This window comes from Hemitrygon akajei, chromosome 23 (genome assembly GCF_048418815.1).
Source record: "Hemitrygon akajei chromosome 23, sHemAka1.3, whole genome shotgun sequence".
Classification (NCBI taxonomy): domain Eukaryota; kingdom Metazoa; phylum Chordata; class Chondrichthyes; order Myliobatiformes; family Dasyatidae; genus Hemitrygon; species Hemitrygon akajei.
Genome location: NC_133146.1, coordinates 66,228,854 through 66,251,594, shown reverse-complemented (window position 1 = coordinate 66,251,594; position 22,741 = coordinate 66,228,854). Strand labels below are relative to the sequence as shown.

Genomic DNA, 22,741 nt, shown 5'->3' with positions numbered 1-22,741 from the left:
GTCTCCTGACTTGGTGTGTCTGGGTAGCCTTGTTTTGTCTGGTGGGTTTGGAGCTCCTTTCTGGGGAATGCGCTAAGATGGTAGCGCGATATTAATATGCAGCAGCCTCTTCGGACTCTGGATTGGGATTGCCAAACGTTATGTGGATTTTCTGCTGTAGTCTGTTTTGTCATGTGCTTTTGTGATATCATTCTGGAGGAACGTTGTCTCATTTTTTTAACCATTTGTGGTTTCTAAATGACAATAAACTGAAACTGAACTGTACTGTTGTGTCATTGTTGTGAACTTGGTGATTTGGTTTGAACTGGATCTAGCAGTGCAATCATGCATCAACAGCAGGTTGACCACGCAAACCTGGGGAGCAACAGTGCTCAGCAGGGTGGAGATAGAGATGTTCCTGTCAACATGGACTGACTGTGGCCTTTTTGTTAAGAAGTCCAGGATGAGTTACAGAGAGGAAATGCAGACCAAAATGTACTGATTACTCTTAGACATGAAGATGCTCCAAGGTAGAGGAGGAAGGCAACTACCATTTATTTATCTACAGTTATGTACAGAGCAGCAAATTTCTTGGTGTTCACCTGATGGAGAATCTCACCTGGTCCCTCAACACCAGCTCCATAGCAAAGAAAGCTCAGCAGCGTCTCTACTTTTTGCGAAGGCTGAGGAAAGTCCATCTCCCACTACCCATCCTCATCACATTCTACAGGGGTTGTATTGAGAGCATCCTGAGCAGCTGCATCACTGCCTGGTTCGGAAATTGCACCATCTCGAATCGCAAGACCCTGCAGCAGATAGTGAGGTCAGCTGAGAAGATCATCGGGGTCTCTCTTTCAGCCATCACGGACATTTACACTACATGCTGCATCGCAAAGGAAACAGCATTATGAAGGACCCCATGCACCCATACAATCTCTTCTCCCTCCTGCCGTCTGGGAAAAGGCTCCGAAGCATTCAGGCTCTCACGGCCAGACTATGTAACAGTTTCTTCCCCCAAGCTATCAGACTCCTCAATACCCAAAGCCTGGACTGACACCTTGCCCTACTGTCCTGTTTATTATTTATTGTAAATGCTTGCACTTTTTTTGTCCACTTTATGCAGTCCTGTGTAGGTCTGTAGTCTAGTGTAACTTTCTCTGTGTTGTTTTTTTATTACGTAGTTCAGTCTAGTTTTTTGTATTGTGTCGTGTAACACCATGGTCCTGAAAAACGTTGTCTCATTTTTACTATGCACTGTACCAGCAGTTATGGTCGAAATGACAATAAAAGTGACTTGACTTGACTTGACTTGAGTTAAACACGAGAAAAGAAATGACAGTAAGCTTAAAATGGTTTCCCTGGGTTAAACCTTTTCTCAAGTAGTTGGTATAATACTGTGCAAAAGTCTTAGACACCTATATATAGCTAGGATGCCTAAGACTTTTACATAGTATTGTATTCAATCGAAAGACTTTCCCTTTAAAGAATATTAACATGATTCTTTTAATATACAGTGTTTAAATTCATGACATAGAACCAAATGTTAGATTCTGAAAGAAATATTCCTTTGAAATATTCTTTGAACCCTTAAAAAATCTTGTAGTAAAAGTATCCATGTCAAACAGTGGATATAATTTTTTCATATTTACCAAAACAAATAGATTAAATATTAGAGAAACAGAACAATGCTTTTCATTCCATGATCTGTATTCATATATGGACCAAAATGATGGAATAAAGGCTTTTTCTCTCCAACTAGAGTAAGCAATCTATCTGAAATGATTTTAGGTTGTTTTTGGGCTGAATTCAGCTCTTGTTGGGACAAGTAAACAATGTTATCTGCCTGGAATGTTGCACTGTTTGGAAGGAAACCAGTTACCTTATACATAGTAATTATAGCATCAGATTGGAAAGAACCATTACACTACTTTGTAAGGGTTACTTTTTCAGAGGTAGCCATTGAAAGAGTTTCTCAATGGAAATGTAGATTTGATATAGAAGCCTTTCTTAACATTTAGAAAGTGCAGCTAACAGCCTCTCTAGGGTTTTCAGTAGAGGATTTGACCCAGATTTTTCAGGATCCCAAGGGCTGCCCTGACATTTCTATCTAAAAATAAAAGCTGGCAGCCAGAGAGTCTCACTTTTCAGCAGTGGTAAGAATAGCACTACATCTTTAAATAAGAGTCCAGGCACCAGATAAGCAGACACCTCGAGGCAACTCGTGTGGCAGCAGAACTCTCAATGGATATAATTAAATATTCTCATTTCAGCCTGATACAGCTAAAAAGCACAACTGCTTCCAAGGTCAGTATAATCAACAAAGATGTCTTAATGCGTTTCAACGAACGATCGCTGCTTAAAACTAATGGAAACAATGCTGATTGTGGGCAGACTCCTCGCCAGATTCCACGTAGGAAATGTGGTTGCAGCTCAGGGATACAAGTGCATTTAAGGAAATGGGGTTTTAAGCTCCAAATACCGACTATTTTGCTGGCAAACGTGCAGTCTCTGGTGAATAAACTCGATCTCAGAGAGAGGGTGCTGAATCAGAGGGACATTAGGACCGTGTGTATTCTTTGTTACACAGAATCCTGGTTAACCCCTTCTGTACCAGATGCAGCGAGTCAGATTGACTGTGTACTTTACACCGTCAAGATAGATCTATAGAGTCTTTCAAAAACAGAGCTGGAGGAATATGCCTCATGATCAACTCTTCTTGGTGCACAAGTATATCAATGCTGTTCCAATCCTGCTCACCAGACCTGGAATATCTAGCAGTTAAGTGCCATCCATTTTACTTCCCACAGGAGATTTACGGGATAATTTTGGTAGCAGAATACATTCCATTTCAGGCCAATGTCAATCAGGCTTTAGATGATCTGAGTAATGAGATCAACATGCATGAAACAGCACACCCTAACATCTTTGCCATCATTTTGGGGGACTTTAACCAGGCCAGTCTGAAAAAAATCACTAAGCAATTACCATCAACAGATCATTTGCAAAACCAGAGGAAACAACACACTTTACCAGTGTTACACCATCTTCAAGAATGCCTACTGTACTATTCCATACTCTCACTTCGGGAAGTCTGATCACCTGGCTATACTTCTACTCCCTGAGTATAAGCAGAGACTAAAGACTGCAGCACCAGTAGTGAGGACCAAGAAAGTGTGGACAAGGGAAGCACAGGAGCACTTACTGGTGACACAGGTTTATACCAGAAAACCAGGTATGATTTGCAGAGGGCTATTTCAAGTGTGAAGAGACAATTTCGAATAAAGTTGGAGGCAACATCACATGTACAACAACTCTGGAAGTGTTTGCAAGACATTACTTCTTACAAAGTGAAACCCAATAGTACAAAGTGTATGAATGGCAGTGACGCTTCACTACCAGATGAACTCAATGCTTTCTATGTCCGCTTTGAAAGGGAGAATATAACTACAGCTGTGAAGAACCCTGCTGCACCTGATGATCGTGTGATCTCTGTCTCAGAGGCCGATGTTAGGCTGTCTTTAAAGAGAGTGAATCCTCGCAAGGTGGAAGGTCCCGATGGAGTACCTGGTAAGGCTCTGAAAATGCGTGCCAACCATCTAGTGGGAGTATTCGTGGACATTTTCAACCTCTCATTGCTACAGGCGGAAGTTCCCACTTGCCTCAAAAAAGCAACAATTATACCAGTGCCTAAGAAGAATGATGTGAGCTTCCTTAATGATTATCACCTGGTGACACTCACATCTACTGTGATGAAATGCTTAAAAAGGTTGGTCATGACCCCGGCCTCAGCAAGGACCTGGACCCATTGCAATTTGCCTATCATCACAATAGGTCAACCAGCAGATGCAATCTCAATGGCTCTTTACACAGCCACTTGGACAAATCAAACACCTATGTCAGGATGCTGGTCATCGACTATAGCTCAGCATTTGATACCATCATTACCACAATCCTGATTGAGAAGTTACAGAACCTGGGCTTCTGTACCTCCCTCTGCAACTGAATCCTCAACTTCCTAACTGGAAGACCACAGTCTGTGCGGATTCGTGATAACATTTCCTCCTTGCTGACGATCAACACTGGTGCACCACAGGGGTGTGTGCTTATCCCACTGCTCTATACCCATAACTGTGTGGCAATGCATAGCTCAAATACCATCTATAAATTTGGTGACAATATAACCATAGTTGGTAGTGTTACATACCCTGTGGGTACCTTGTGACTATCTTATGACCATGATGTAATTGATTATCTGGTGAACATGATGTAATGGTCTTGTGATGGTGGGGGTGATGTGTGAGGTCACGTGATGACATGTTCCAACAGGTATAAAATGGGAAAACCTGCTGTGACGCAGGAGGTTTTGTGTTGAGTCATCGTTTAATTTGTCAGTTACTGCGTTATGCTGCGTATTTTCTCATGACGCAGTTTCGTTTTAAAGTGGAGTTTTACTTTCTATTGTAAGATACAGATTCGTTGTGCTGGCAGTTTTGCCAATCACTGCCAGTTTTGTTTGATGTATCTTTGATTTAATTTTAAAGTCTAAGTATTGGAGAGTGAAGAGTGAAGTACAGGAACCCGAAGGATCGAGTAAAGTTCAGCGGTTTAATACAGGATCGACCTTATTGAATCTTCGTTCAGAAAGTAGTGACCTGCATCTGAGATAACCCCTGCCTGTAAGTGTAGGAAGGTTTGTGCAGTGTTCATTCACCAAGAAAAAGGTCAGTTCCTTTAGGCTGTTTTTATTTCCTTCGTCATGAATTCTTCGGACAAGGCATACTTCAGCTAGAATTAGCAGTAATGTCACATCGTCAAGGAATTTGTTACTTCAGGAAAGTCTCTCCTAATTGTATAAATCATTTGGACTTAAGTATTTACCACTTTAAGAACTGTTCCAGAGTTGCCGTATAGCAGTTAACTTCTGGTTAAGTTAGTCGTTTGTTTATTTTTCATTTTTGTTGAGCAGAATGTTCAACATTAAATAAATGTTTATTTGTTTATGAAACCTGACTCAATTCTATATTCATTGTTGCTGGACAAGTAACAGTAGAATCTCAGGTGGTGATGAGAGGGCGTACAGGGGCGAGATATACCAACTAGTAGAGTGGTGTCACAGCAACAACCTTACACTCAACGTCAGTAAGAGGAAAGAACTAATTGTGGATTTCAGGAAGGGCAAGACAAAGAACACAGACCAATCATCATAGAGGGATCAGAAGTGGAGAGAGTGAGCAGTTTCAAGGTGTCAAGAAACTGGTCCCAACATATCGATGCAGTTAAAAAGAAGGCAAGATAGCGACTATAGGAGTTTGAAGAGATTTGGTATGTCAACAAAAACACCCAAAAACTTCTATAGTTGTACCGTGGAGAGCATTCTGACAGGCTGCAAAACTGTCTGGTATGGAAGGGCTACTGCACAGGACCAAAAGAAGCTGCAGAAGGTTGTAAATTTAGTCAGCTCTATCTTGGGTACTAGCTTACAAAGTACCCAGGACATCTTCAAGGAGCAATGTCTCAGAAAGGCAGCATCTATTAATAAGGACCCCCTTACCCAGGGCATGCCCTTTTCTTACTGTTACCATCAGGTAGGAGGTACAGAAGCCTAAAGGCACACACTCAGCGATTCAGGAACAGCTCTTCCCCTCTGCCACCCGATTCCTAAACAGACATTGAACCCATCCACCACATCATATCTCCAAGTACTGATCCACACTCTAAGCTCATTCGCTTTCTTCACAACACTCCTTGCGTTTAAATAGACACATCTGAAACCTTCGGTCTGAGTGCGTCCCTTCTCTATCACCTGCCTATCCTCCCTCACATACTGTCTCCAAGCTTTCTCTATTTGTGAGCCAGCTGCTTCTTCCCCAGTCTTTTCAGTTTGGTTCCCAACCCCCAAGAATTCTAGTTTAAACTCTCCCCAGTAGCCTTAGCAAACCTCCCCGCCAGGGATTTGGTCCCCCTGGGATTCAAGTGCAAACCGTCCTTTTTGTACAGGTTACACCTGCCCCAAAAGAGGTCCCAATGGTCCAGAAATCTGAATCCCTGCCCCCTGCTCCAATCCCTCAGTCACGCATTTATCATCCACCTCATTCTATTCCTATACTCACTGTCATTTGGCAAAGGCAGTAATCACGGGATTACTACCTTTGAGGTCCTGCTTCTCAACTTCCTTCCTGTAGTCTGTTTTCAGGACCTCTTCCCTTTTCCTACCTATGCCGTTGGTACCAATATGTACCACGACCTCTGGTTGTTGTCCCTCCCACTGCAGGATATCTTGGACGCCATCCGAAACATCCCAGACCCTGGCACCTGGGAGGCAAACTACCATCTGAGTTTCTTTCCTGTGTCCACAGAATTCCTGTGTCTGACCCCCTAACTATAGAGTCCCCTATCACTACTGCCTTCCTCTTCCTTTCCTTACCCTTCTGAGCCACAGGGCTGGACTCTGTGCCAGAAGCATAGCCACTGTTGCTTCCCCCAGGTAGGTTGTCCCCCCACAACAGTACTCAAACAGGAGTACTTATTGTCAAGGGGGTACAACCACAGAGGTACTCTCTAGCACCTGACTCTTTCCCTTCTCCCTCCTGACCGTGACCCACTTGTCTGTCTCCCATGGCTCAGGTGTGACCTCCTGCCTGTAACTCCTCTCTATCACCTCCTCACTCTCATTTTGTGCTTACAGAGACCTGGCTGACAGATGAGATATTGGACCATGCCATCGAGCCCTCTGGGTTCTCCCTGTTCTGGAACGACAGGTGTAAAAACCTCCCTGGGAAGAGTAAAGGAAGTGGGGTAAGCTTCATGGTCAATAATACCTGGTGTGACCCCCAGAATGTGCATGTCCTCAAATCCTTTTGTTCCCCAGATCTGGAGCACCTGGTACAACCTCTCCCTCAATGTCGCAAAAAAAAGAAGCTGGTTGTGAACAACAGCAGGAATGGAGACAGGCTAGCCCCAACTGACATCAATGGATTTGGAGTTGAGGGGGTGAACATTTTTAAGTTCCTTGGGAAATGTGTGAAAAAAGCACAACAGCACCTTTTTCATCAGACGATTGAAGAAGTTTGGTGTGGGCCCCCAAATCCCAAGAACTTTCTACAGGGGCACAATTGAGAGCATCCTGATGGACTGTGTGCTGCCCTTATGGCAGTTATTTAGTTTATAATAGTTTCGCTTAGTAATTCGTGTGTTAGCATTTTTTAGTTAAAGTTAGGATTGTTTAAGTAAATTCGTTGTCTGTAATATATCGCGGCATGTGATGACGTCACATCCGGTTTCGCCACGTCTTGTGGGAAAATACCGGTTTGGGATAAACTCAAGGGTGGGGGCGCTCACATGCGTGAGACCAGCGCAAGAAAACTGTCTCTGTATGCATTAGAAATTATAGTAAAAGCAACGCTGTAAGTCATGAGATAATCGATATGTTGAATTAAAATGTTGACGCCGATTCCATTAAAAGTAACGACGGTCGACAAGGTTTATGTTTTCGTTAGTTAAAGAGTTGCGGATAGTTTGTGTTGAAGTGTATTTAAAGCAGTCAATGGCGTAGATAGATTCTGACTGTATGCTGCAGTTTAATGTAATGTAGTAGTTGTAGTTTACTTTTACAAGTATTTACAATGTAAATGTGATATCAAGAAGGAAACAAATACTGTACCAATCTTGTATTGTTTTATCAACAGTTTTCACCATACGTTAACGTGGAAGAGTGAACAGTAAACGGTTAATCTTACTGTGATTCTGTCTTCATTGACAATGGTTTACCTCGACGTTTAACTCGGGTTCCGTTACACCTGAGCGAGAACGTTACAGACTGCATCACTGCCTGGTACGGGAACAGTACTTCCTTCAATTGCAGGACTCTGCAGAGAGTGGTGCGGACAGCCCAGCGTATCTGTAGATGTGAACTTTCCACTATTCAGGACATTTACAAAGACAGGTGCGTAAAAAGACCCGAAGGATCATTGAGGACCCAAGTCACCCAACCACAAACTGTTCCAGCTGCTGCCATCTGGGAAATGGTACCGCAGCATAAAAGCCAGGACCAACATGCTTCAGGACAGCTTCTTCCACCAGGCCATCAGACTGCTTAACTCATGCTGACATAACTGTATTCCTATGTTACATTGACAATCCTGTTATACATACTATTTATTACAAATTGCTATAAATTGCATATTGCACATTTAGACGGAGATGTAACGTAAAGATTTTTACTCCTCATGTATATGAAGGATGTAAATAATGAAGTCAATTCAATTCAATCATCCTTGTGAATATCCTCCAAACCCTCTCCAATGCCAGCACATTGTTATTTAGATCAGGAGTACAAAACCTTGAGGTTCACAATACTCAAGGTGAGGCTCAACCAGTGCCTTATAAAGCCTCAGCATCACATATCTACTCTTGCAGTCTAAACCTCTAAAATGAATATTAACATTGCATTTGCCTTCCTCACTACCAACTCAACCTACAAATTAACCTTTAGGGTGTCTGGCATGAGGTCTCTTTGCATCTCAGATTTTTGGATTTTCTCATTTAGAAAATAGTCTGCACATTTATTTCTACTACTAAAGTACAGACCATGCATTTTCCAACATTATATTTCATTTGCCACTTTTTTGCCCATTTTCCTAATCTGTTTAAGTCCTTCCGCTGCCTACCTATTTCCTCACCACTACTTGCCCCTCCACCAATCTTTGGATTATCTGCCAACTTGGCAAACAAGCCGCCTATTCCATCGTCAAAATCATTGATACACAGCATAAAAAGAAGCGGTCCCAACACTGACCGCTGCAGAACATCACTAGTCACTGGCAGCCAACCAGAAATGGATCCTTTTGTTCCCACTCGCTGCCTCCTACCAATCAGCCAATACTCTAGTTAAATTTTCCAGTTTTCTGGCACCAATGATCTTTGAAAGATCATTGCTAATGCCTCCACAATCTCTACTGCTACCTCTTTCAGAACCCTAGGGTACAGTCCATCTGGTCTGGTGACTTATGTAACCTTAGGTCTTTCAACATTTTGAGCACCTTTTCCCCTGTATAGTAACTGCTCTCACTTTTATTCCTTCACACCCTTCAACACCTGGCACACCGCTGGTGTCTTCCACAGTGAAGAGTGATGCAAGATACTCATTTAGTTCATCTGCCATTTCCCTGTCCTCCGTTATTATTTCTCTGACCTAATTTTCTAGTGGTCCTATATCCACTCTCATCTCACTTTTATTTTTTACATACTTGAAAACGCTTTTACCATCTGCTTTGATATTATTTGCTAGCTTGCTTTCATATTTCATCTTTTCCCTCCTAATGATTCTTTTAGCTGCTCTCTGTAGAATTTTAAAAGCTTCCCAATCCTCTGTCTTCCCACTAATATTTGCTTTGTTGTATGCCCTCTCTTTTGCTTTCACATTATCTTCTACTTCCCATGTCAGCCATGGTTGTACTATTTTGCCATTTGAGTATTTGTTTTTGGAATACCTCTATCCTGCACCTTCCTCATTTTTCCCAGAAACTCATGCCATTGCTGCTCTGCTGTCATCCCTGCCAACATCTCCTTCCAATTTACTTTAGCCAACTATTATAACCATAACCATATAACCATATAACAATTACAGCACGGAAACAGGCCATCTCGGCCCTTCTAGTCTGTGCCGACGCTTACACTCACCTAGTCCCACTGGCCCGCACTCAGCCCATAACCCTCCATCCAATTTTACTTTAAGTGACAATACCAAACCTGCCTCTACTTCTACTGGGAGCTCATTCCACACAGCTACCACTCTCTGAGTAAAGAAATTCCCCCTTGTGTTACCCTTAAACTTTTCCCCCCGACTCTCAAATCATGTCCTTTTGTTTGAATCTCCCCTACTCTCAATGGAAAAAGCCTATCCACGTCAACTCTATCTATCCTCCTCATAATTTTGAATACCTCTATCAAATCCCCCCTCAACCGTCTATGCTCCAAGGAATAAAGACCTAACTTATTCAACCTTTCTCTGTAACTTAGGTGCTGAAACCCAGGTAGCATTCTAGTAAATCTCCTCTGTCCTCTCTCTATTTTGTTGACATCTTTCCTATAATTTGGTGACCAGAACTGTACACAATATTCCAAATTTGGCCTCACCAATGCCTTGTACTATTTTAACATTACATCCCAACTCCTATACTCAATGCTCTGATTTATAAAGGCCAGCATACCAAAAGCTTTCTTCACCACCCTATCCACATGAGATTCCACCTTCAGGGATCTATGGACCATTATTCCTAGATCACTGTGTTCTCCTGCATTCTTCAATGCCTCATCATTTACCATGTATGTCCTATTTTGATTAGTCCTACCAAAATGTAGCACCTCACACTTACCAGCATTAAACTCACACACTGTCTACTTTCTGTCTGCTTTCTCTATTTGTGAACTAACCTTCTCTCTCCTAGTCTCTTCAATTTGATTCCCACCCCCCAACCATTCTAGTTTAAAGTCTCCCCAGTAGCCTTCACAAATCTCCCCGCTAGGATATTGGTCCCTCTAGGATTCAAGTGCAACCCGTCCTTTTTGTACAGGTCACACCTGCCCCAAAAGAGGTCCCAATGATCCAGAAACTTGAATCCCTGCCCCCTGGTCCAATCCCGCAGCCACACATTTATCCTCCACCTCATTCCATTCCTACTCTCACTGTCGCATGGCACAGGCAGTAATCCCGAGATTACTCTTCTCTCATACCACTGTAATTTCCTTTATTCCACTGGAATACTGCTATGTCAGACTTTACTTTCTCCCTATCAAATTTCAAGTTGAACTCAATCATATTGTGATCACTGTCTCCTAAGGGTTCTTCTACCTTACACTTTGTGGTAAACCATGTATATCTGTTTGGACACGTCCCTCTGCTGACTGCTCCTGTGGCTCCTCCCACAGATCCCTGGATAAAGGTGATTGTGTCACTGCTCCTCCCACAGTCCAGGGCAGTCATCCAGCATGGACGTGCTCCGTTTTACTGCTAATAAAAGCCTTTCAGTATTTACTCTACTTCCAGTCTTTTGGAGTTATTGATAGTGCATCACACTTCCTAATCATCTCTGGTTTCATTACATAACACCCAATCCTGTTTAGCTGATCCCCTAGTAGGTTCAACAATAAACTGCTCTAAAAAGGCATCTCATTGGCACTCAACAAATTCACTCTATTGAGATTCATTTCCAACCTGATTTTCCCAATCGACCTGAATGTTGAAATCTCCCATGACTATTATAACATTGCCCTTATGACATGCCTTTTCTGCTTACTGTTGTAACCTTTGGTCCACATCCCAGCTATTCTATGTAACAGCCTTTTACCCTTGCAGTTTCAACCCACAAGGATTCAACATCTTCTGATCCTATGTCACATCTTTCTACTGATTTGATATCATTTTTACCAGCAGAGCTATGCCACCCCCTCTGCCTACATTCCAATTCCTCCAACACAAAGTGTACTTAGACTTATAGCTCCGAACTACAATCTTTCTTCAGCCAGTCAGTCCTGACAGTCTGTAATAGTCCAACAAAATCATCCACCCACTCCGTACATTGAGATATAACACTTTGAGTACTGTATTTGCTACCCTTTTTGATTCTGCATCCCTAATGCACTGATACTCACCCTGCTGGTTGCAATTTTGTTCTGTCATCTGCCTGCCCTTCCTGATAGTCTGACTACATGTTATCTTTGCTTTTTTACCACCATCCTATCCTGAGTCACTTTACTCCAGTTCCCACCCCCCTGCCAAATTAATTTAAATCCTTCCCAACAACTCTAAAAAATCCACCCACGAGAATATTGGCCCCTTTGGGTTCAGGTCCAACCCGCCATTTTTGAACAGGTCATACCTCCCCCAGAAGAGATCCCACTGATCCAAGAACCTGAAACCCTGCCCTTGCACCAGCTTCTCAGCCACACATTAATTTGCTAAATCATCCTGTTTCTACTCTCACTAGCGTGTGGCACAGGTGACAATCTAGAAATTACTACCCGGGAGGTCCTGCTTATCAGCTTTCTGCCTAGCTCTCTAAATTCTCTCTTCAAACCTCTTTGTTTTTCCTTCCTGTCATTGGTACCAATAAGTACCATGTCATCTGGCTGCTCTCCCTCCCTCTACAAAATGTTGTGGGCATGATTTGAGACATCCCTGAACCTGACACCTGGGAGGCATGAATACCATCTGGGTGTCTCATTCATGTCCAGCAAATCTCCTGTCTATTCTCCTGAGTCCTCTATCACTACTGGTCCCCTCTTCTCCCTCTTTCCCTTCTGCACCACAGACCTATTCTCAGTGCCAGTAACCCAGGCTCCATGGTATTCCCCTGGAATGTTTCAGCCTGTGTTAAACTATTTAAATATTTTAAGCCTGTGTTAAACTATTGTCCACGAAAGTGATTAAGATATGTGATTATGAACGACCACAAGGAGTGTAGGCAAGAGTGCCAAATTGGAAGTCGAGTTTCCCATAGCTGAAGGCAGAGACTTTAAAGATAAGTTGCTCTCGTTTCTGTGGAGTGAGGGGAAGGAGTGGTCTGATGTGGAAGATCTAATAAACCCTCCAGTGATGGGTGAAGATTCTGGGTAGGTATCAGCCCTTACATCCCTGGTGGATAAATGGCAAAGTGCACCGGTAGAGAATCAAAGTTATCGTAGGCTAATGTTGTTCTCAGGAGTGAAGCCTACCCCCAAGGGAACATGTGACTTGGGTGGAGCAGACCTCTCAGATGCTGAATAATGTTAAAAGTCAGCAACTGTTAGAGAGTCTAAAAGGTCTGGCTGCTGAAGTAGTGAGGTCCTCCAAGGTAGCGAACCCCTTAGCTACTTCTGTGGGCTACATGCAAGCGCTAGAAAATGTTTTTGGTATTGATGCACCATCAATAACTCTCGGAGATGTGTGGCGAGATATAGGCTTTTATTGGCTGGAAGAAAGAACAAATAGCAAGTGACAGATTGAGGCCGGGGCTGTGTCTCCAATTGCCTTTATACCGGGGTCCGTGGGAGGAGCCACGGTCTGTGGGAGGAGACACAGGAGCAGTCACCAGGGGGGCGTGTCCAGACCGGTATATGTAGTTCACCACATTCAACCCCCCTTTGTTTTAAAAGAGAGTCCCCATGGGGCGAAGTTTCTTACAAGTATATTTACAGGCTAAGTCTATCAGGTGGTCGAATCTGTCGCTGTGATCTACGTAGCACCGGCTGTGATTGCACAGGTGCCGGTGGGGATTGCACCGGAGACAGTGGTTGTGCTGGTTCCGGCCTGACTGGAGGTGTCAGCCCATTAGGCGTCAGTGATCCCTCATACGTAAGCGAGGCGCCTGGTATATGCATGTGCGAGACGCCCGGTATGGGAGTGTCGTGAGGAGTCTGTGTAGGGCTTGGTGTGCGCAGTGTCACCTCGGGTACAGGGTTCATTGTTACTGTGGAGTGTTCGGGGTAGTGGTCTGCTGCTCCTGTGGGCGCCAGGTTGCGGTCGGAGACCGTGTCCTCCCGCCCATCAGGTAAGACCATGTAGGCATACTGGGGGTTCGCATGTAGTAGGTGAACCCTCTCGACCAGCGGGGAGTATTTATTGCTCCTCACATGTTTCCGGAGCATCACTGGCCCTGGGGATGTCGGCCAAGCCGGTAGGGTGGTCCCAGTGGCAGACTTCCTGGGAAAAGAAAAGAGGCGCTCATGAGGGGTGGCATTGGTGGACGTACATAACAGAGAGCGGATAGAGTGGAGTGCCTTGGGGAGGACCTCCTGCCATCGAGAGACCGGCAAACCTTTTGACTTAAGGGCTAAAAGTGTGGCCTTCCACACTGTGGCATTCTCCCTCTCCACCTGTCCATTTCCCCAGGGATTATAGCTCGTGGTCCTACTAGTAGCAATGCCCCTAGCCAGCAGGTACTGGCGCAGCTCGTCACTCATAAAGGAGGACCCTCTATCACTGTGGATATAGCAGGGATATCCGAACAGAGTGAAGAGCTGGCGCAGGGCTTTTATGATGGACGTGGCTGTGGTGTCGGGGCAGGGGATGGCAAAGGGGAACTGTGAGTACTCGTCGAAAATGTTGAGAAAGTAGACATTGCGGTCGGTGGAGGGAAGGGGGCCCTTAAAGTCAACACTCAGTCACTCAAAGGGGCGGGTGGCCTTGATAAGTTGCGCCATTTCAGGATGGTAGAAGTGCGGTTTGCACTCAGCGCAGACTTGGCAATCCCTGGTCATTGTCCTGATGTCCTCAAGGGAGTACGGCAGGTTCCAGGCTTTCACGAAATGGTAAAATCGGGTGACCCCTGGGTGGCAAAGATCTGCATGGAGGGCGTATAGCTGGTCGAGCTGTGCGCTGGCACACGCTCCCCTGGGATAGGGCATCAGGGGGCTCATTGAGCCTTCCAGGCCGGTACAGTATATCATAGTTGTAGGTGGAGAGTTCTATTCTCCACTGCAAAATTTTATCATTTTTGATTTTGCCCCGCTGTTGGTTGCTGAACATGAACGCAACTGAGCGCTGGTCGGTCAGCAAGGTGAACCTTTTGCCGGCGAGATAGTGCCTCCAGTGCCTAATAGCTTCCACTATGGCCTGGGCTTCTTTCTCCACCGCGGAGTGCCGAATTTCAGGGCCTTGAAGGGTATGAGAGAAGAATGCTACTGGCCTGCCTGCCTGATTGAAGGTAGCAGCCAGCACGAAATCGGAGGCGTCATTCTCTACTTGGAAGGGAATGGTCTTGTCCACAGCATGCATCGTTGCTTTGGCAATGTCCTCTTTAACGCGGCTGAAGGCCGCGTGGGCCTCGGCAGAGAGGGGAAATGTGGTAGACTTGACCGGGGATGGGCCTTGTCTGCGTAATGGGGGACCCATTGGGCGTAATAGGAAAAGAAGCCCAGGCACCGTCTGAGGGCTCTGAGGGTGGTGGGAAGAGGGAGTTCTAATAGGGGACGCATACGGTCGGGATCAGGGCCAATGACCCCGTTCTCCACGACATACCCAAGGATAGTGAGTCGGGTGGTTCCGAACACACAGTTGTCCCTGTTATAAGTAAGGTTCAGGGCTTTGGCCACTTGGAAAAATCGCTGGAGGTTGGTGTTGTGATCCGGCCAGTCGTGACCACAGATGGTGATGTTATCCAGATGGGGAAATGTGGCCTTCAGTTGGCACTGGTCCACCATCCGGTCCATTTCCCTCTGGAAGACAGAGACACCATTTGTGACACCGAAGGGGACGCGCAGGAAGTGATAGAGCCTGCCACCCGCCTTGAAGGCGGTGTAGGGGCGGTCCTCTGGGCGGATGGGGAGCTGGTGATAAGCGGATTTCAGATCTATGGTTGAGTACACCTTGTACTGAGTTATCTGGTTGACCATATCCGTGATGCGGGGTAGGGGTTACGCGTCAAGCTGCGTGAACCTATTGATGGTCTGGCTATAGTCCACAACCATCCTATTTTTCTGCCCGGTCCGAACAACAACCACCTGGGCCCTCCAAGGACTTGTGCTTGGCTCAATGATCCCCTCCCTGAGCAGCCGCTGCACCTCTGACTGAAAGAAGGCCCTGTCCCCCGCGCTGTACCTCCTGCTTTTAGTTGCCACTGGTTTACAGTTGGGGGTCAGGTTGGCGAACAGCAGTGGGGGAGGGATCTTGAGGGTGGAGAGGCTGCAAGTGGTGTCAGTAGCGCAGCTGTCGGCATGGTGCTGGGTGGGATGTGTGGGTCGGTGTGTGTGTGTGGTCAGTAGCGGGGTATATGACAAAGTCCCACAAAACTGAGGATTCCTGACAGTGAGTGGTGGAAGGGGCCCGTCAAATGCCATAGTCACACTTTTGAGGTGGCTCTGGAAGTCCAGCCCCAATAGCACAGGCGTGCACAGTTGAGGCATGACCAGTAGCGCAAAGTCCCGATATTCTGTGCTCTGCACCACCAATGTCGCTACACAACCCCCTCCGGATGTCTGTGGAATGCGACCCAGAAGCCATGGTGATCCTCTGGCTTACCGGCCGTGTCACGAGTCCGCAGTGTTGCACCGTGTCTGGGTTAATAAAACTCTCAGTGCTGCCCATGTGAAACAGGCAGCTAGTCCTGTGCCCCTCCACCAGGATGTCCATCATTGACCTTGCAAGCTGGTGTGGGGCACTTTGGTCGAGGGTTACGGAGGCCAGAGTTGAACTGCCGTCTTGGTGCCCGGTAAGCACCCGTGGGTCGGGGGCGGGGCGAGGTGGCGCCGACAAAGATGGCCGCCCCCATGTCTCACACGAGGCGGGCAGGCAAGATGGCGGCGACCAAGATGGCAGCCCCCATGCCTCACACACGGCGCTGCCTGACCCCGCTCGTGGTTTAGACTTACAGACCTTGGCGAAATGGCCCTTCTTTCCGCAGCTGGAGCAGGTTGCTTCTCGGGCCGGGCAGCGTTTTCGGGGGTGCTTTTTGAGTCCGCAGAAGTAACACTGCATGGACTTGCGACTGGCAGCAGCTGTGGTGGATTCGCTCGCGGGTGGCGGGGTCTGCAGCGTCCACGGAACCGGCAGGGGATCGCGCGGCTGGATAGCGTCAGCATTGTGCAGAGCAGCCTCCAGCGTGTCGGCCGTCTCTATCGCCGAGCGTAAGGTAAGATCGGCATTTTCCAGCAGCTGCTGGCGAACGTACATTGACCTGATCCCTGTAATGAAGGCGTCTCGTACCAGGAGCTCAACATGCTGTTCTGCCATCAGTCCCTTGCAGTTGCAGGCCTGTAGGGCTTGGAGAAACTCCCCGCTCGACTCGTCGGCCCGCTGCCGCCACATTGCCAAGCGATGTCTTGCATAGACTGTGTTCACCGGCCGCAGGTACTGTCTTTTGAGGGCGTCCAGTGCCCCTTGGTAGGTCGGCAGGTCTCTGATAAGGGAGAATACTTTCGGACTGACTCTGGAAAGGAGGATTTTGTACATTGTGGCAGGCTCAGTCACTGGAATCACTTCCAAGTATGATTGGAAGCATGCAAGCCAGAGTTCAAAGGCAAGTGCTGCTTCTGGAGCTTGAGGGTCCAAGTCTAATTTTTTCGGACGTAAAATACTCTCCATGTTTTAAAACTTCCAGCCAATAAAATTGATGCACCATCAATAACTCTCGGAGACGTGAGGTGAGATATTGGCTTTTATTGGCTGGAAGAAAGAACAAGCAGCAAGTGACCACTACACTACATCCTGGAGACTGAGGCCTGGGCTGTGTCTCCAATCGCCTTTATACCGGGGTCCGTGGGAGGAGCCACAGGAGCAGTCAGCAGGGGGGCGTGTCCAGACAGGTATATGTAGTTCACCACAGGTATGACAGGATGTGGTAAACCATGTATACCTGTCTGGACACTCCCCTCTGCTGACTGCTCCTGTGGCTCCTCCCACAGACCCCTGTATAAAGGTGGTTGGGGCACTGCTCCTCCTTCAGTCTTCAACATGGTAGTGCTCCATTTTTGCTGTTAATAAAAGCCTATCATTCACTTCCAGTCTCCTAGAGTTATTGATAGTGCATCACAGGAAGCCAAATGGAACTTATGATGGGGGTTAAAAACATGTTTCAGGAGAAGGGAGAAAAACTTTCTGCCTACATTTTTTGGCTAGACAGACAGCTGTGTTACTTGTGGTGTAGAGGGGCATTTCCAAACAATTAAGGATGGACCAAGTGGGGAAGGGTGCACAGTCACAGGGCATGATTGCTTTCAGCCTCCGAATGTCTCGTAGGATGTGTCCCCCTTCCTCATTTGTTGAACTGATCAGGGAAGTAAGAGAGGAGGAAAATGCAATGGAGGAGCTGGGGGCCTCCGTCAGCAGGGTGTAGTCCTTGGCAGTAGCCTCTATTGCTGAAGTGATCCCTGATGTCCCACAAATGGGGGTGTTACAGGAATTCGTGGCAGGTTTTAGAGCTGAGATATCCTGGCCATTGTCAACGGGTGCTGCCAGCAAGCATTACAAAGTCCATAAGGAGCTGGATCCACTGAGCAGTGGCTGCTGTTGAATGGGATCCCCTGAAAAAGGGAGCGACTGGTATTGTCTGTTACAACTGTGGTGATAAGAACACTTCAGGCAGGAGTGTAAAGGACAGGGAATCTTTTGGAAAGTGAGCCCACAGTTACTTAAACAGAACGGGAAGTTGGGAAGCTTCGGAAAGAGCCAGTAAAGGAATGGCTCAGTGTTTCAGGGGGAACACGTTCTAATCAGTGTATCAAGGAAAACACTAAAGTGAAAAACAGTATTCTTGAAGGCGTGGTGCGGCCAAACTCCAGTGTATCCCTACGGATTGAGGGTATTTATGTTAGAGCCATACTTGACACGGGTTCTCAGGTTACTCTGCTGTACAGATCCTTTGACAACCAGTATTTGACGCATTTACCATTGATGCCACTCAGTGCCCTAGAGCTCTGGGGCCTTAGTGCTGATGACTACCCATATGATGGTTACTTGTTGTTGAAGCTGGAGTTTTTGAAGCAGATGTGGGAGTAGCTGAGGTCCTCAATATGTTAGTGTTGGTTTGTCTGGACCCAGGTGAAAAGGGTGAAGCTTCAATTCTTGCGGGAACAAATACTCCTATTGTGAGGAAGCTAGTGGGAGCCTGCAAGGAGAAAGTTGGAGAGAGCTTTCTGAAAACCTTGTCCATTCACTGTGTTCAGAGTTGCTTTTGAGGGAGAATGCTGGATGATGAGCACAAACGAGGAACTGTGTGGTACACTCAGTCCAAACTCATCATGTTATGGCTTGGGGAAGTAGAGTGACAGGAAACCCCAAATTTCCCGGAATGCCTGATGCTGAGTCCCTCCTGGTGGATGGTCCTGAAGGCCACGAAAAGGAGTCATGTTTGCCTGCTGTGTACTGGTGAGGCCCAAACTGCAGAAGCCATTGGTTGTACAGGTAAACAGGATGACAGTGATTGTCAGGACAACCTGGAGAGGGAGGTTGCTCTCAGGCAGGGCACACCTTTTTCCAGTGACTGCAATGTCTAGTTTTCATGTGAAACAAGCAGGAGAGAAACCATCTCTTGGAAAGGGAAAATTGACAGCTGTATCATTCAATTTTGGTGACTCCCCAGTTTCTGGAGGTTGGAAGAGGAGATTGACAGAGAAGATGTTGAAGTTCAAAGATGTCTTTTCTGCTGATGAGTCTGCTGTGGGTTGTTCTTAGAGTACTCTCCACACCATCTGAGTGACAGAAGACACCCCTTTCAGAGAAATGTCTCAGTGACTGGCACCCGCTGAAGTGGAGGACGTTCGGCAGCATCTGTGGAAGCTGGGTTTATCACTGAGTCCAATAGTCACTATGCATTCCCCATAGTGGTGGTGAGGAAGAAGGATGGGAAGATACGAATGTGTGTGGCCTTTCGAACCCTGAACTGATGCACAGTTCCAAACCAGTATGCTGTTCCGAGGATCAAGGACACACCGGCCTGCCTGAGTGGAGCGAAGTGGTTCATTGCGAAGTGGGTATTATCAGATACCCATGAGTGAAGCTGAGAAGGAGAAGATGGCATTCAAATGTATACAGATTCTTACAGATTGAAAGGATGCCCCAGGGCATATCAGGAGCTCTGGATACTTTCCAGCATGTCAGAGAGAAAACTGTTGGGGATGTGCACTTGCTTGAGGTGCTGGGGTATCTGGATGATCTCATAGTGTTCAGTTCCACTCTAGAAGAGCACAAAGCAAGGCTACTGAAAGTGTTAGGCCACCTGAAATGTAGGCCATCTGTCAACTACATTGGGCACGTAGTTTTAGGGGATGGAGTAGCTACGGATCTGTCAAAGATAGAGGTGGTGACCACATGGCCAAGGCCCAAGAATGTGAGCGCCCTACACTCATTCTTTGGATTCCGTGGGTACTATCGGAGGTTCATGAAGGACTACTCTAAAGTGAGTCACCCTTTGAATTAGCTTCTGTGTGGTTACCCTCTCTTGAGGAAGAATGGGAGGATGATGAAAGGAGAAGATGGTAAACATTATCTTAGCCCTTTAAAGCCTTTTGGAGCAAGATGGGATGCAAAATGAGAAGCAGTGTTTGGGTTACTGTTAGAGATATAAGGGATGTGTAAGAATGTGGGCCATCCAATCAGAAGTGGAATGGGGAGAAGGCTGGGGGGAGCCGCTTTGTGACTGAAAGCATGGGTCTTGGTCTTTTTTCAGCAGGAGATGGAGAGAGATGACGCTGGAGAGAACTGGTCATAGGATTTGATCTGGTGGGGAAACACAGTTCAACGGAGCTAATGAGCAGAGGTCTAGCAAGGATCAGTGAATATGGCTTTTTGAAGATTTGAGCTCCAACCTGTGCACATTTGACTGTTTAATCATAATGGGCTCTTTTGTTTTTTTTCTTACTTTTCTTTACTAACTCTTTGGTTAGTTAATGTTCACAAATATACTTTTTTATAATTGTATACAGTGTGCAATCTCTTATTTCATGCTGACAGGCTATTGCAGGGCTGTAAATCACACAGCATTCACACAGACTGGGGTTGGGTGGGTGAGACATTCCAATCTCATGGATTTGGCAGGCCCAAAGTCATATACACTCTAGGTGTATGAAGCCAGTGAATGGTGGGTTTCTTGCCGTGGAATTCAGTGACTATTAGCGAGGGGCTAATGAGCTGCATTTCCAGAGACGCCTAGTAAAAGGGGGTTTCAGGTGAAAGGGCCCTAATGGTAGTTATATATGGACCTTCCAACATGCTGGGATGTAGATTAGAGATTACAACAGACAATAGAAAAGGTGTGATAAAAGGGCAATGTTATGATAGTTGTGCAAGTCAATTAGGAAAATCAGGTAGGTAATGGATCTCAAAACAGTGAGTTTGTCGAATGTCTATGAGATAGCTTTTTAGAGAAGTTTGTCGTTGAGTCTACTAGAGGATCAGCTGTACTGGATTGAGGGCTATGTAATGATCTGGAGATGATTAGGGAGCATAATGTAAAAGAATCCTTAGGAGGCGATGATCACAGAATGATTGAGTTAAACTTGAAATCTGATAGGGAGAAAGTAATAATAATAATAGTAGAATTTTATTGATCCCAAGTGGGATCAATTACAGCAGGAACATTTAAAAACACACTTAGCAGTGTGCAGACTTAACTAATAGTAAAGTACAGAATAATAACATACACATTAATAATGTACAAATCTGGAATAATATGCAATAATAATGTATGAAATAGTAAAACAGTGACTACTGTACTATGATGTGTGTTCTCCTGTTGCACAGAGATAACTGTTGTATATGCTTATTGCATTTGGTAGGAAAGATTTTCTGTAACAATGTTTGTGACAGCAGAACTGAATGAGTCTGTTAGAGAAGATGCTCTGCTACTTATTCAATAGGTCATGGAGAGAATGTACCAGATTGTCAATAACGGTGTGTTTAGTGACCTTCTCTCCACCACTAACTCAAGAGTCTAGATTGTAGCCAAGGACAGATCCAGCCTTTTTGATGAATTTATTTAGGCTTTTTGCATCATCAGCACCGATGCTGCTCTCCCTATATAAAGTCGCAAAGAATACACACGCCACAACAACTGGTAAAAGATCTCCAACATCCTGCTACACACATTGAAGGATCTCAGCCTCCTTAGAAAATAGAGTCTCCTCATCCCTTTCTTGTAAACAGCCTTGGTGTTGGTTTTTCAGTCAAGTCTGTTGTCGAGGTGAACACTGCAACTTCTTCTCCCAGAATGTACACAGGACTCGTCACAGTCCTCTTCCTCCTAAAATCAATCACCACATGAATGGTTTTGGCCTCATTCAGCAGCAGGTGACTCCTCCCGCTCCACTCCACAAACTTGTTCACTAGTCCTCTGTACTTTGACTCCTGCTCATCTACGATCTACCCAAGCACAGCAGAGTCATCAGAGAAGTTCAGCAAGTGGCAAAACTCAGATTTGTACTGAAGGTCAGAGGAGTACAGTGTGAACAAGAATGGAGACAAAACAGTCCCTTGTGGCGCTCCAGTGCCACTCACCACCACCTCAGATAGAGAACTACCCTACAGGTTAACTTGTAGGTTCAGTCAGTGGTGAGGAAGGCAAATGCAATATTAACATTTATTTCAAGAGGTCTAGAATACAAGAGTAGGGATGTGATGCTGAAGCTTTAAGGCACAGGTGAGGTCTCACCTTGAGTGTTATGAAGTTTTGGGCTCTGCATCTTAGCATCTTAGAAAAGGTGTGTTATCATTGGGAAGGGTTCAGAGGAGGCTCAGAAGGATAATTCCGGGAATGAAGGTGTTATCATATGAGGAATCTTTGATAGCTCTGGGTTTGTACTCACTGGAATCTAGAAGGATGGGGGGGGGGGGCATACTATTTAAGAGTTGTGCCAAACATGTCCCTACTTTAGAAATTACTAGGCTTACCCATAGCCCTCTATTTTACTAAGTTCCATGTACCTATCTAAAAGCCTCCTAAAAGACCCTATTGTATCTGCTTCCACCACCGTTGCTGGCAGCCCATTCCACACATTCACCACTCTCTGAGTAAAAAACTTACCCTTGACATCTCCTCTGTACCTACTCCCCAGCACCTTAAACCTGTGTCAAGTCAAGTCAAGTCACTTTTTATTGTAATTTCGACCATAACTGCTGGTACAGTACATAGAAAAAACGAGACAATGTTTTTCAGGACCATGGTGTTACATGACACAGTACAAAAACTAGACTGAACTACATAAAAAACAACACAGAAAAAAAACTACACTAGACTACAGACCTACACAGGACTGCATAAAAGTGCACAAAACAGTGCAGGCATTACAATAAATA

The 22,741-nt window shown here is 45.7% G+C and overlaps 1 long non-coding RNA gene across 1 annotated transcript; it reads left to right on the top strand.

Annotated features, from left to right (window-relative positions):
• Window positions 1-2,192: 2,192 nt before the first annotated feature.
• On the top strand, window positions 2,193-11,095 carry LOC140715110 (uncharacterized). The gene is made up of 3 exons (XR_012096063.1): window positions 2,193-2,283; window positions 6,665-6,774; window positions 7,665-11,095. It is a non-coding gene; the product is annotated as an uncharacterized lncRNA (long non-coding RNA).
• Window positions 11,096-22,741: the final 11,646 nt, after the last annotated feature.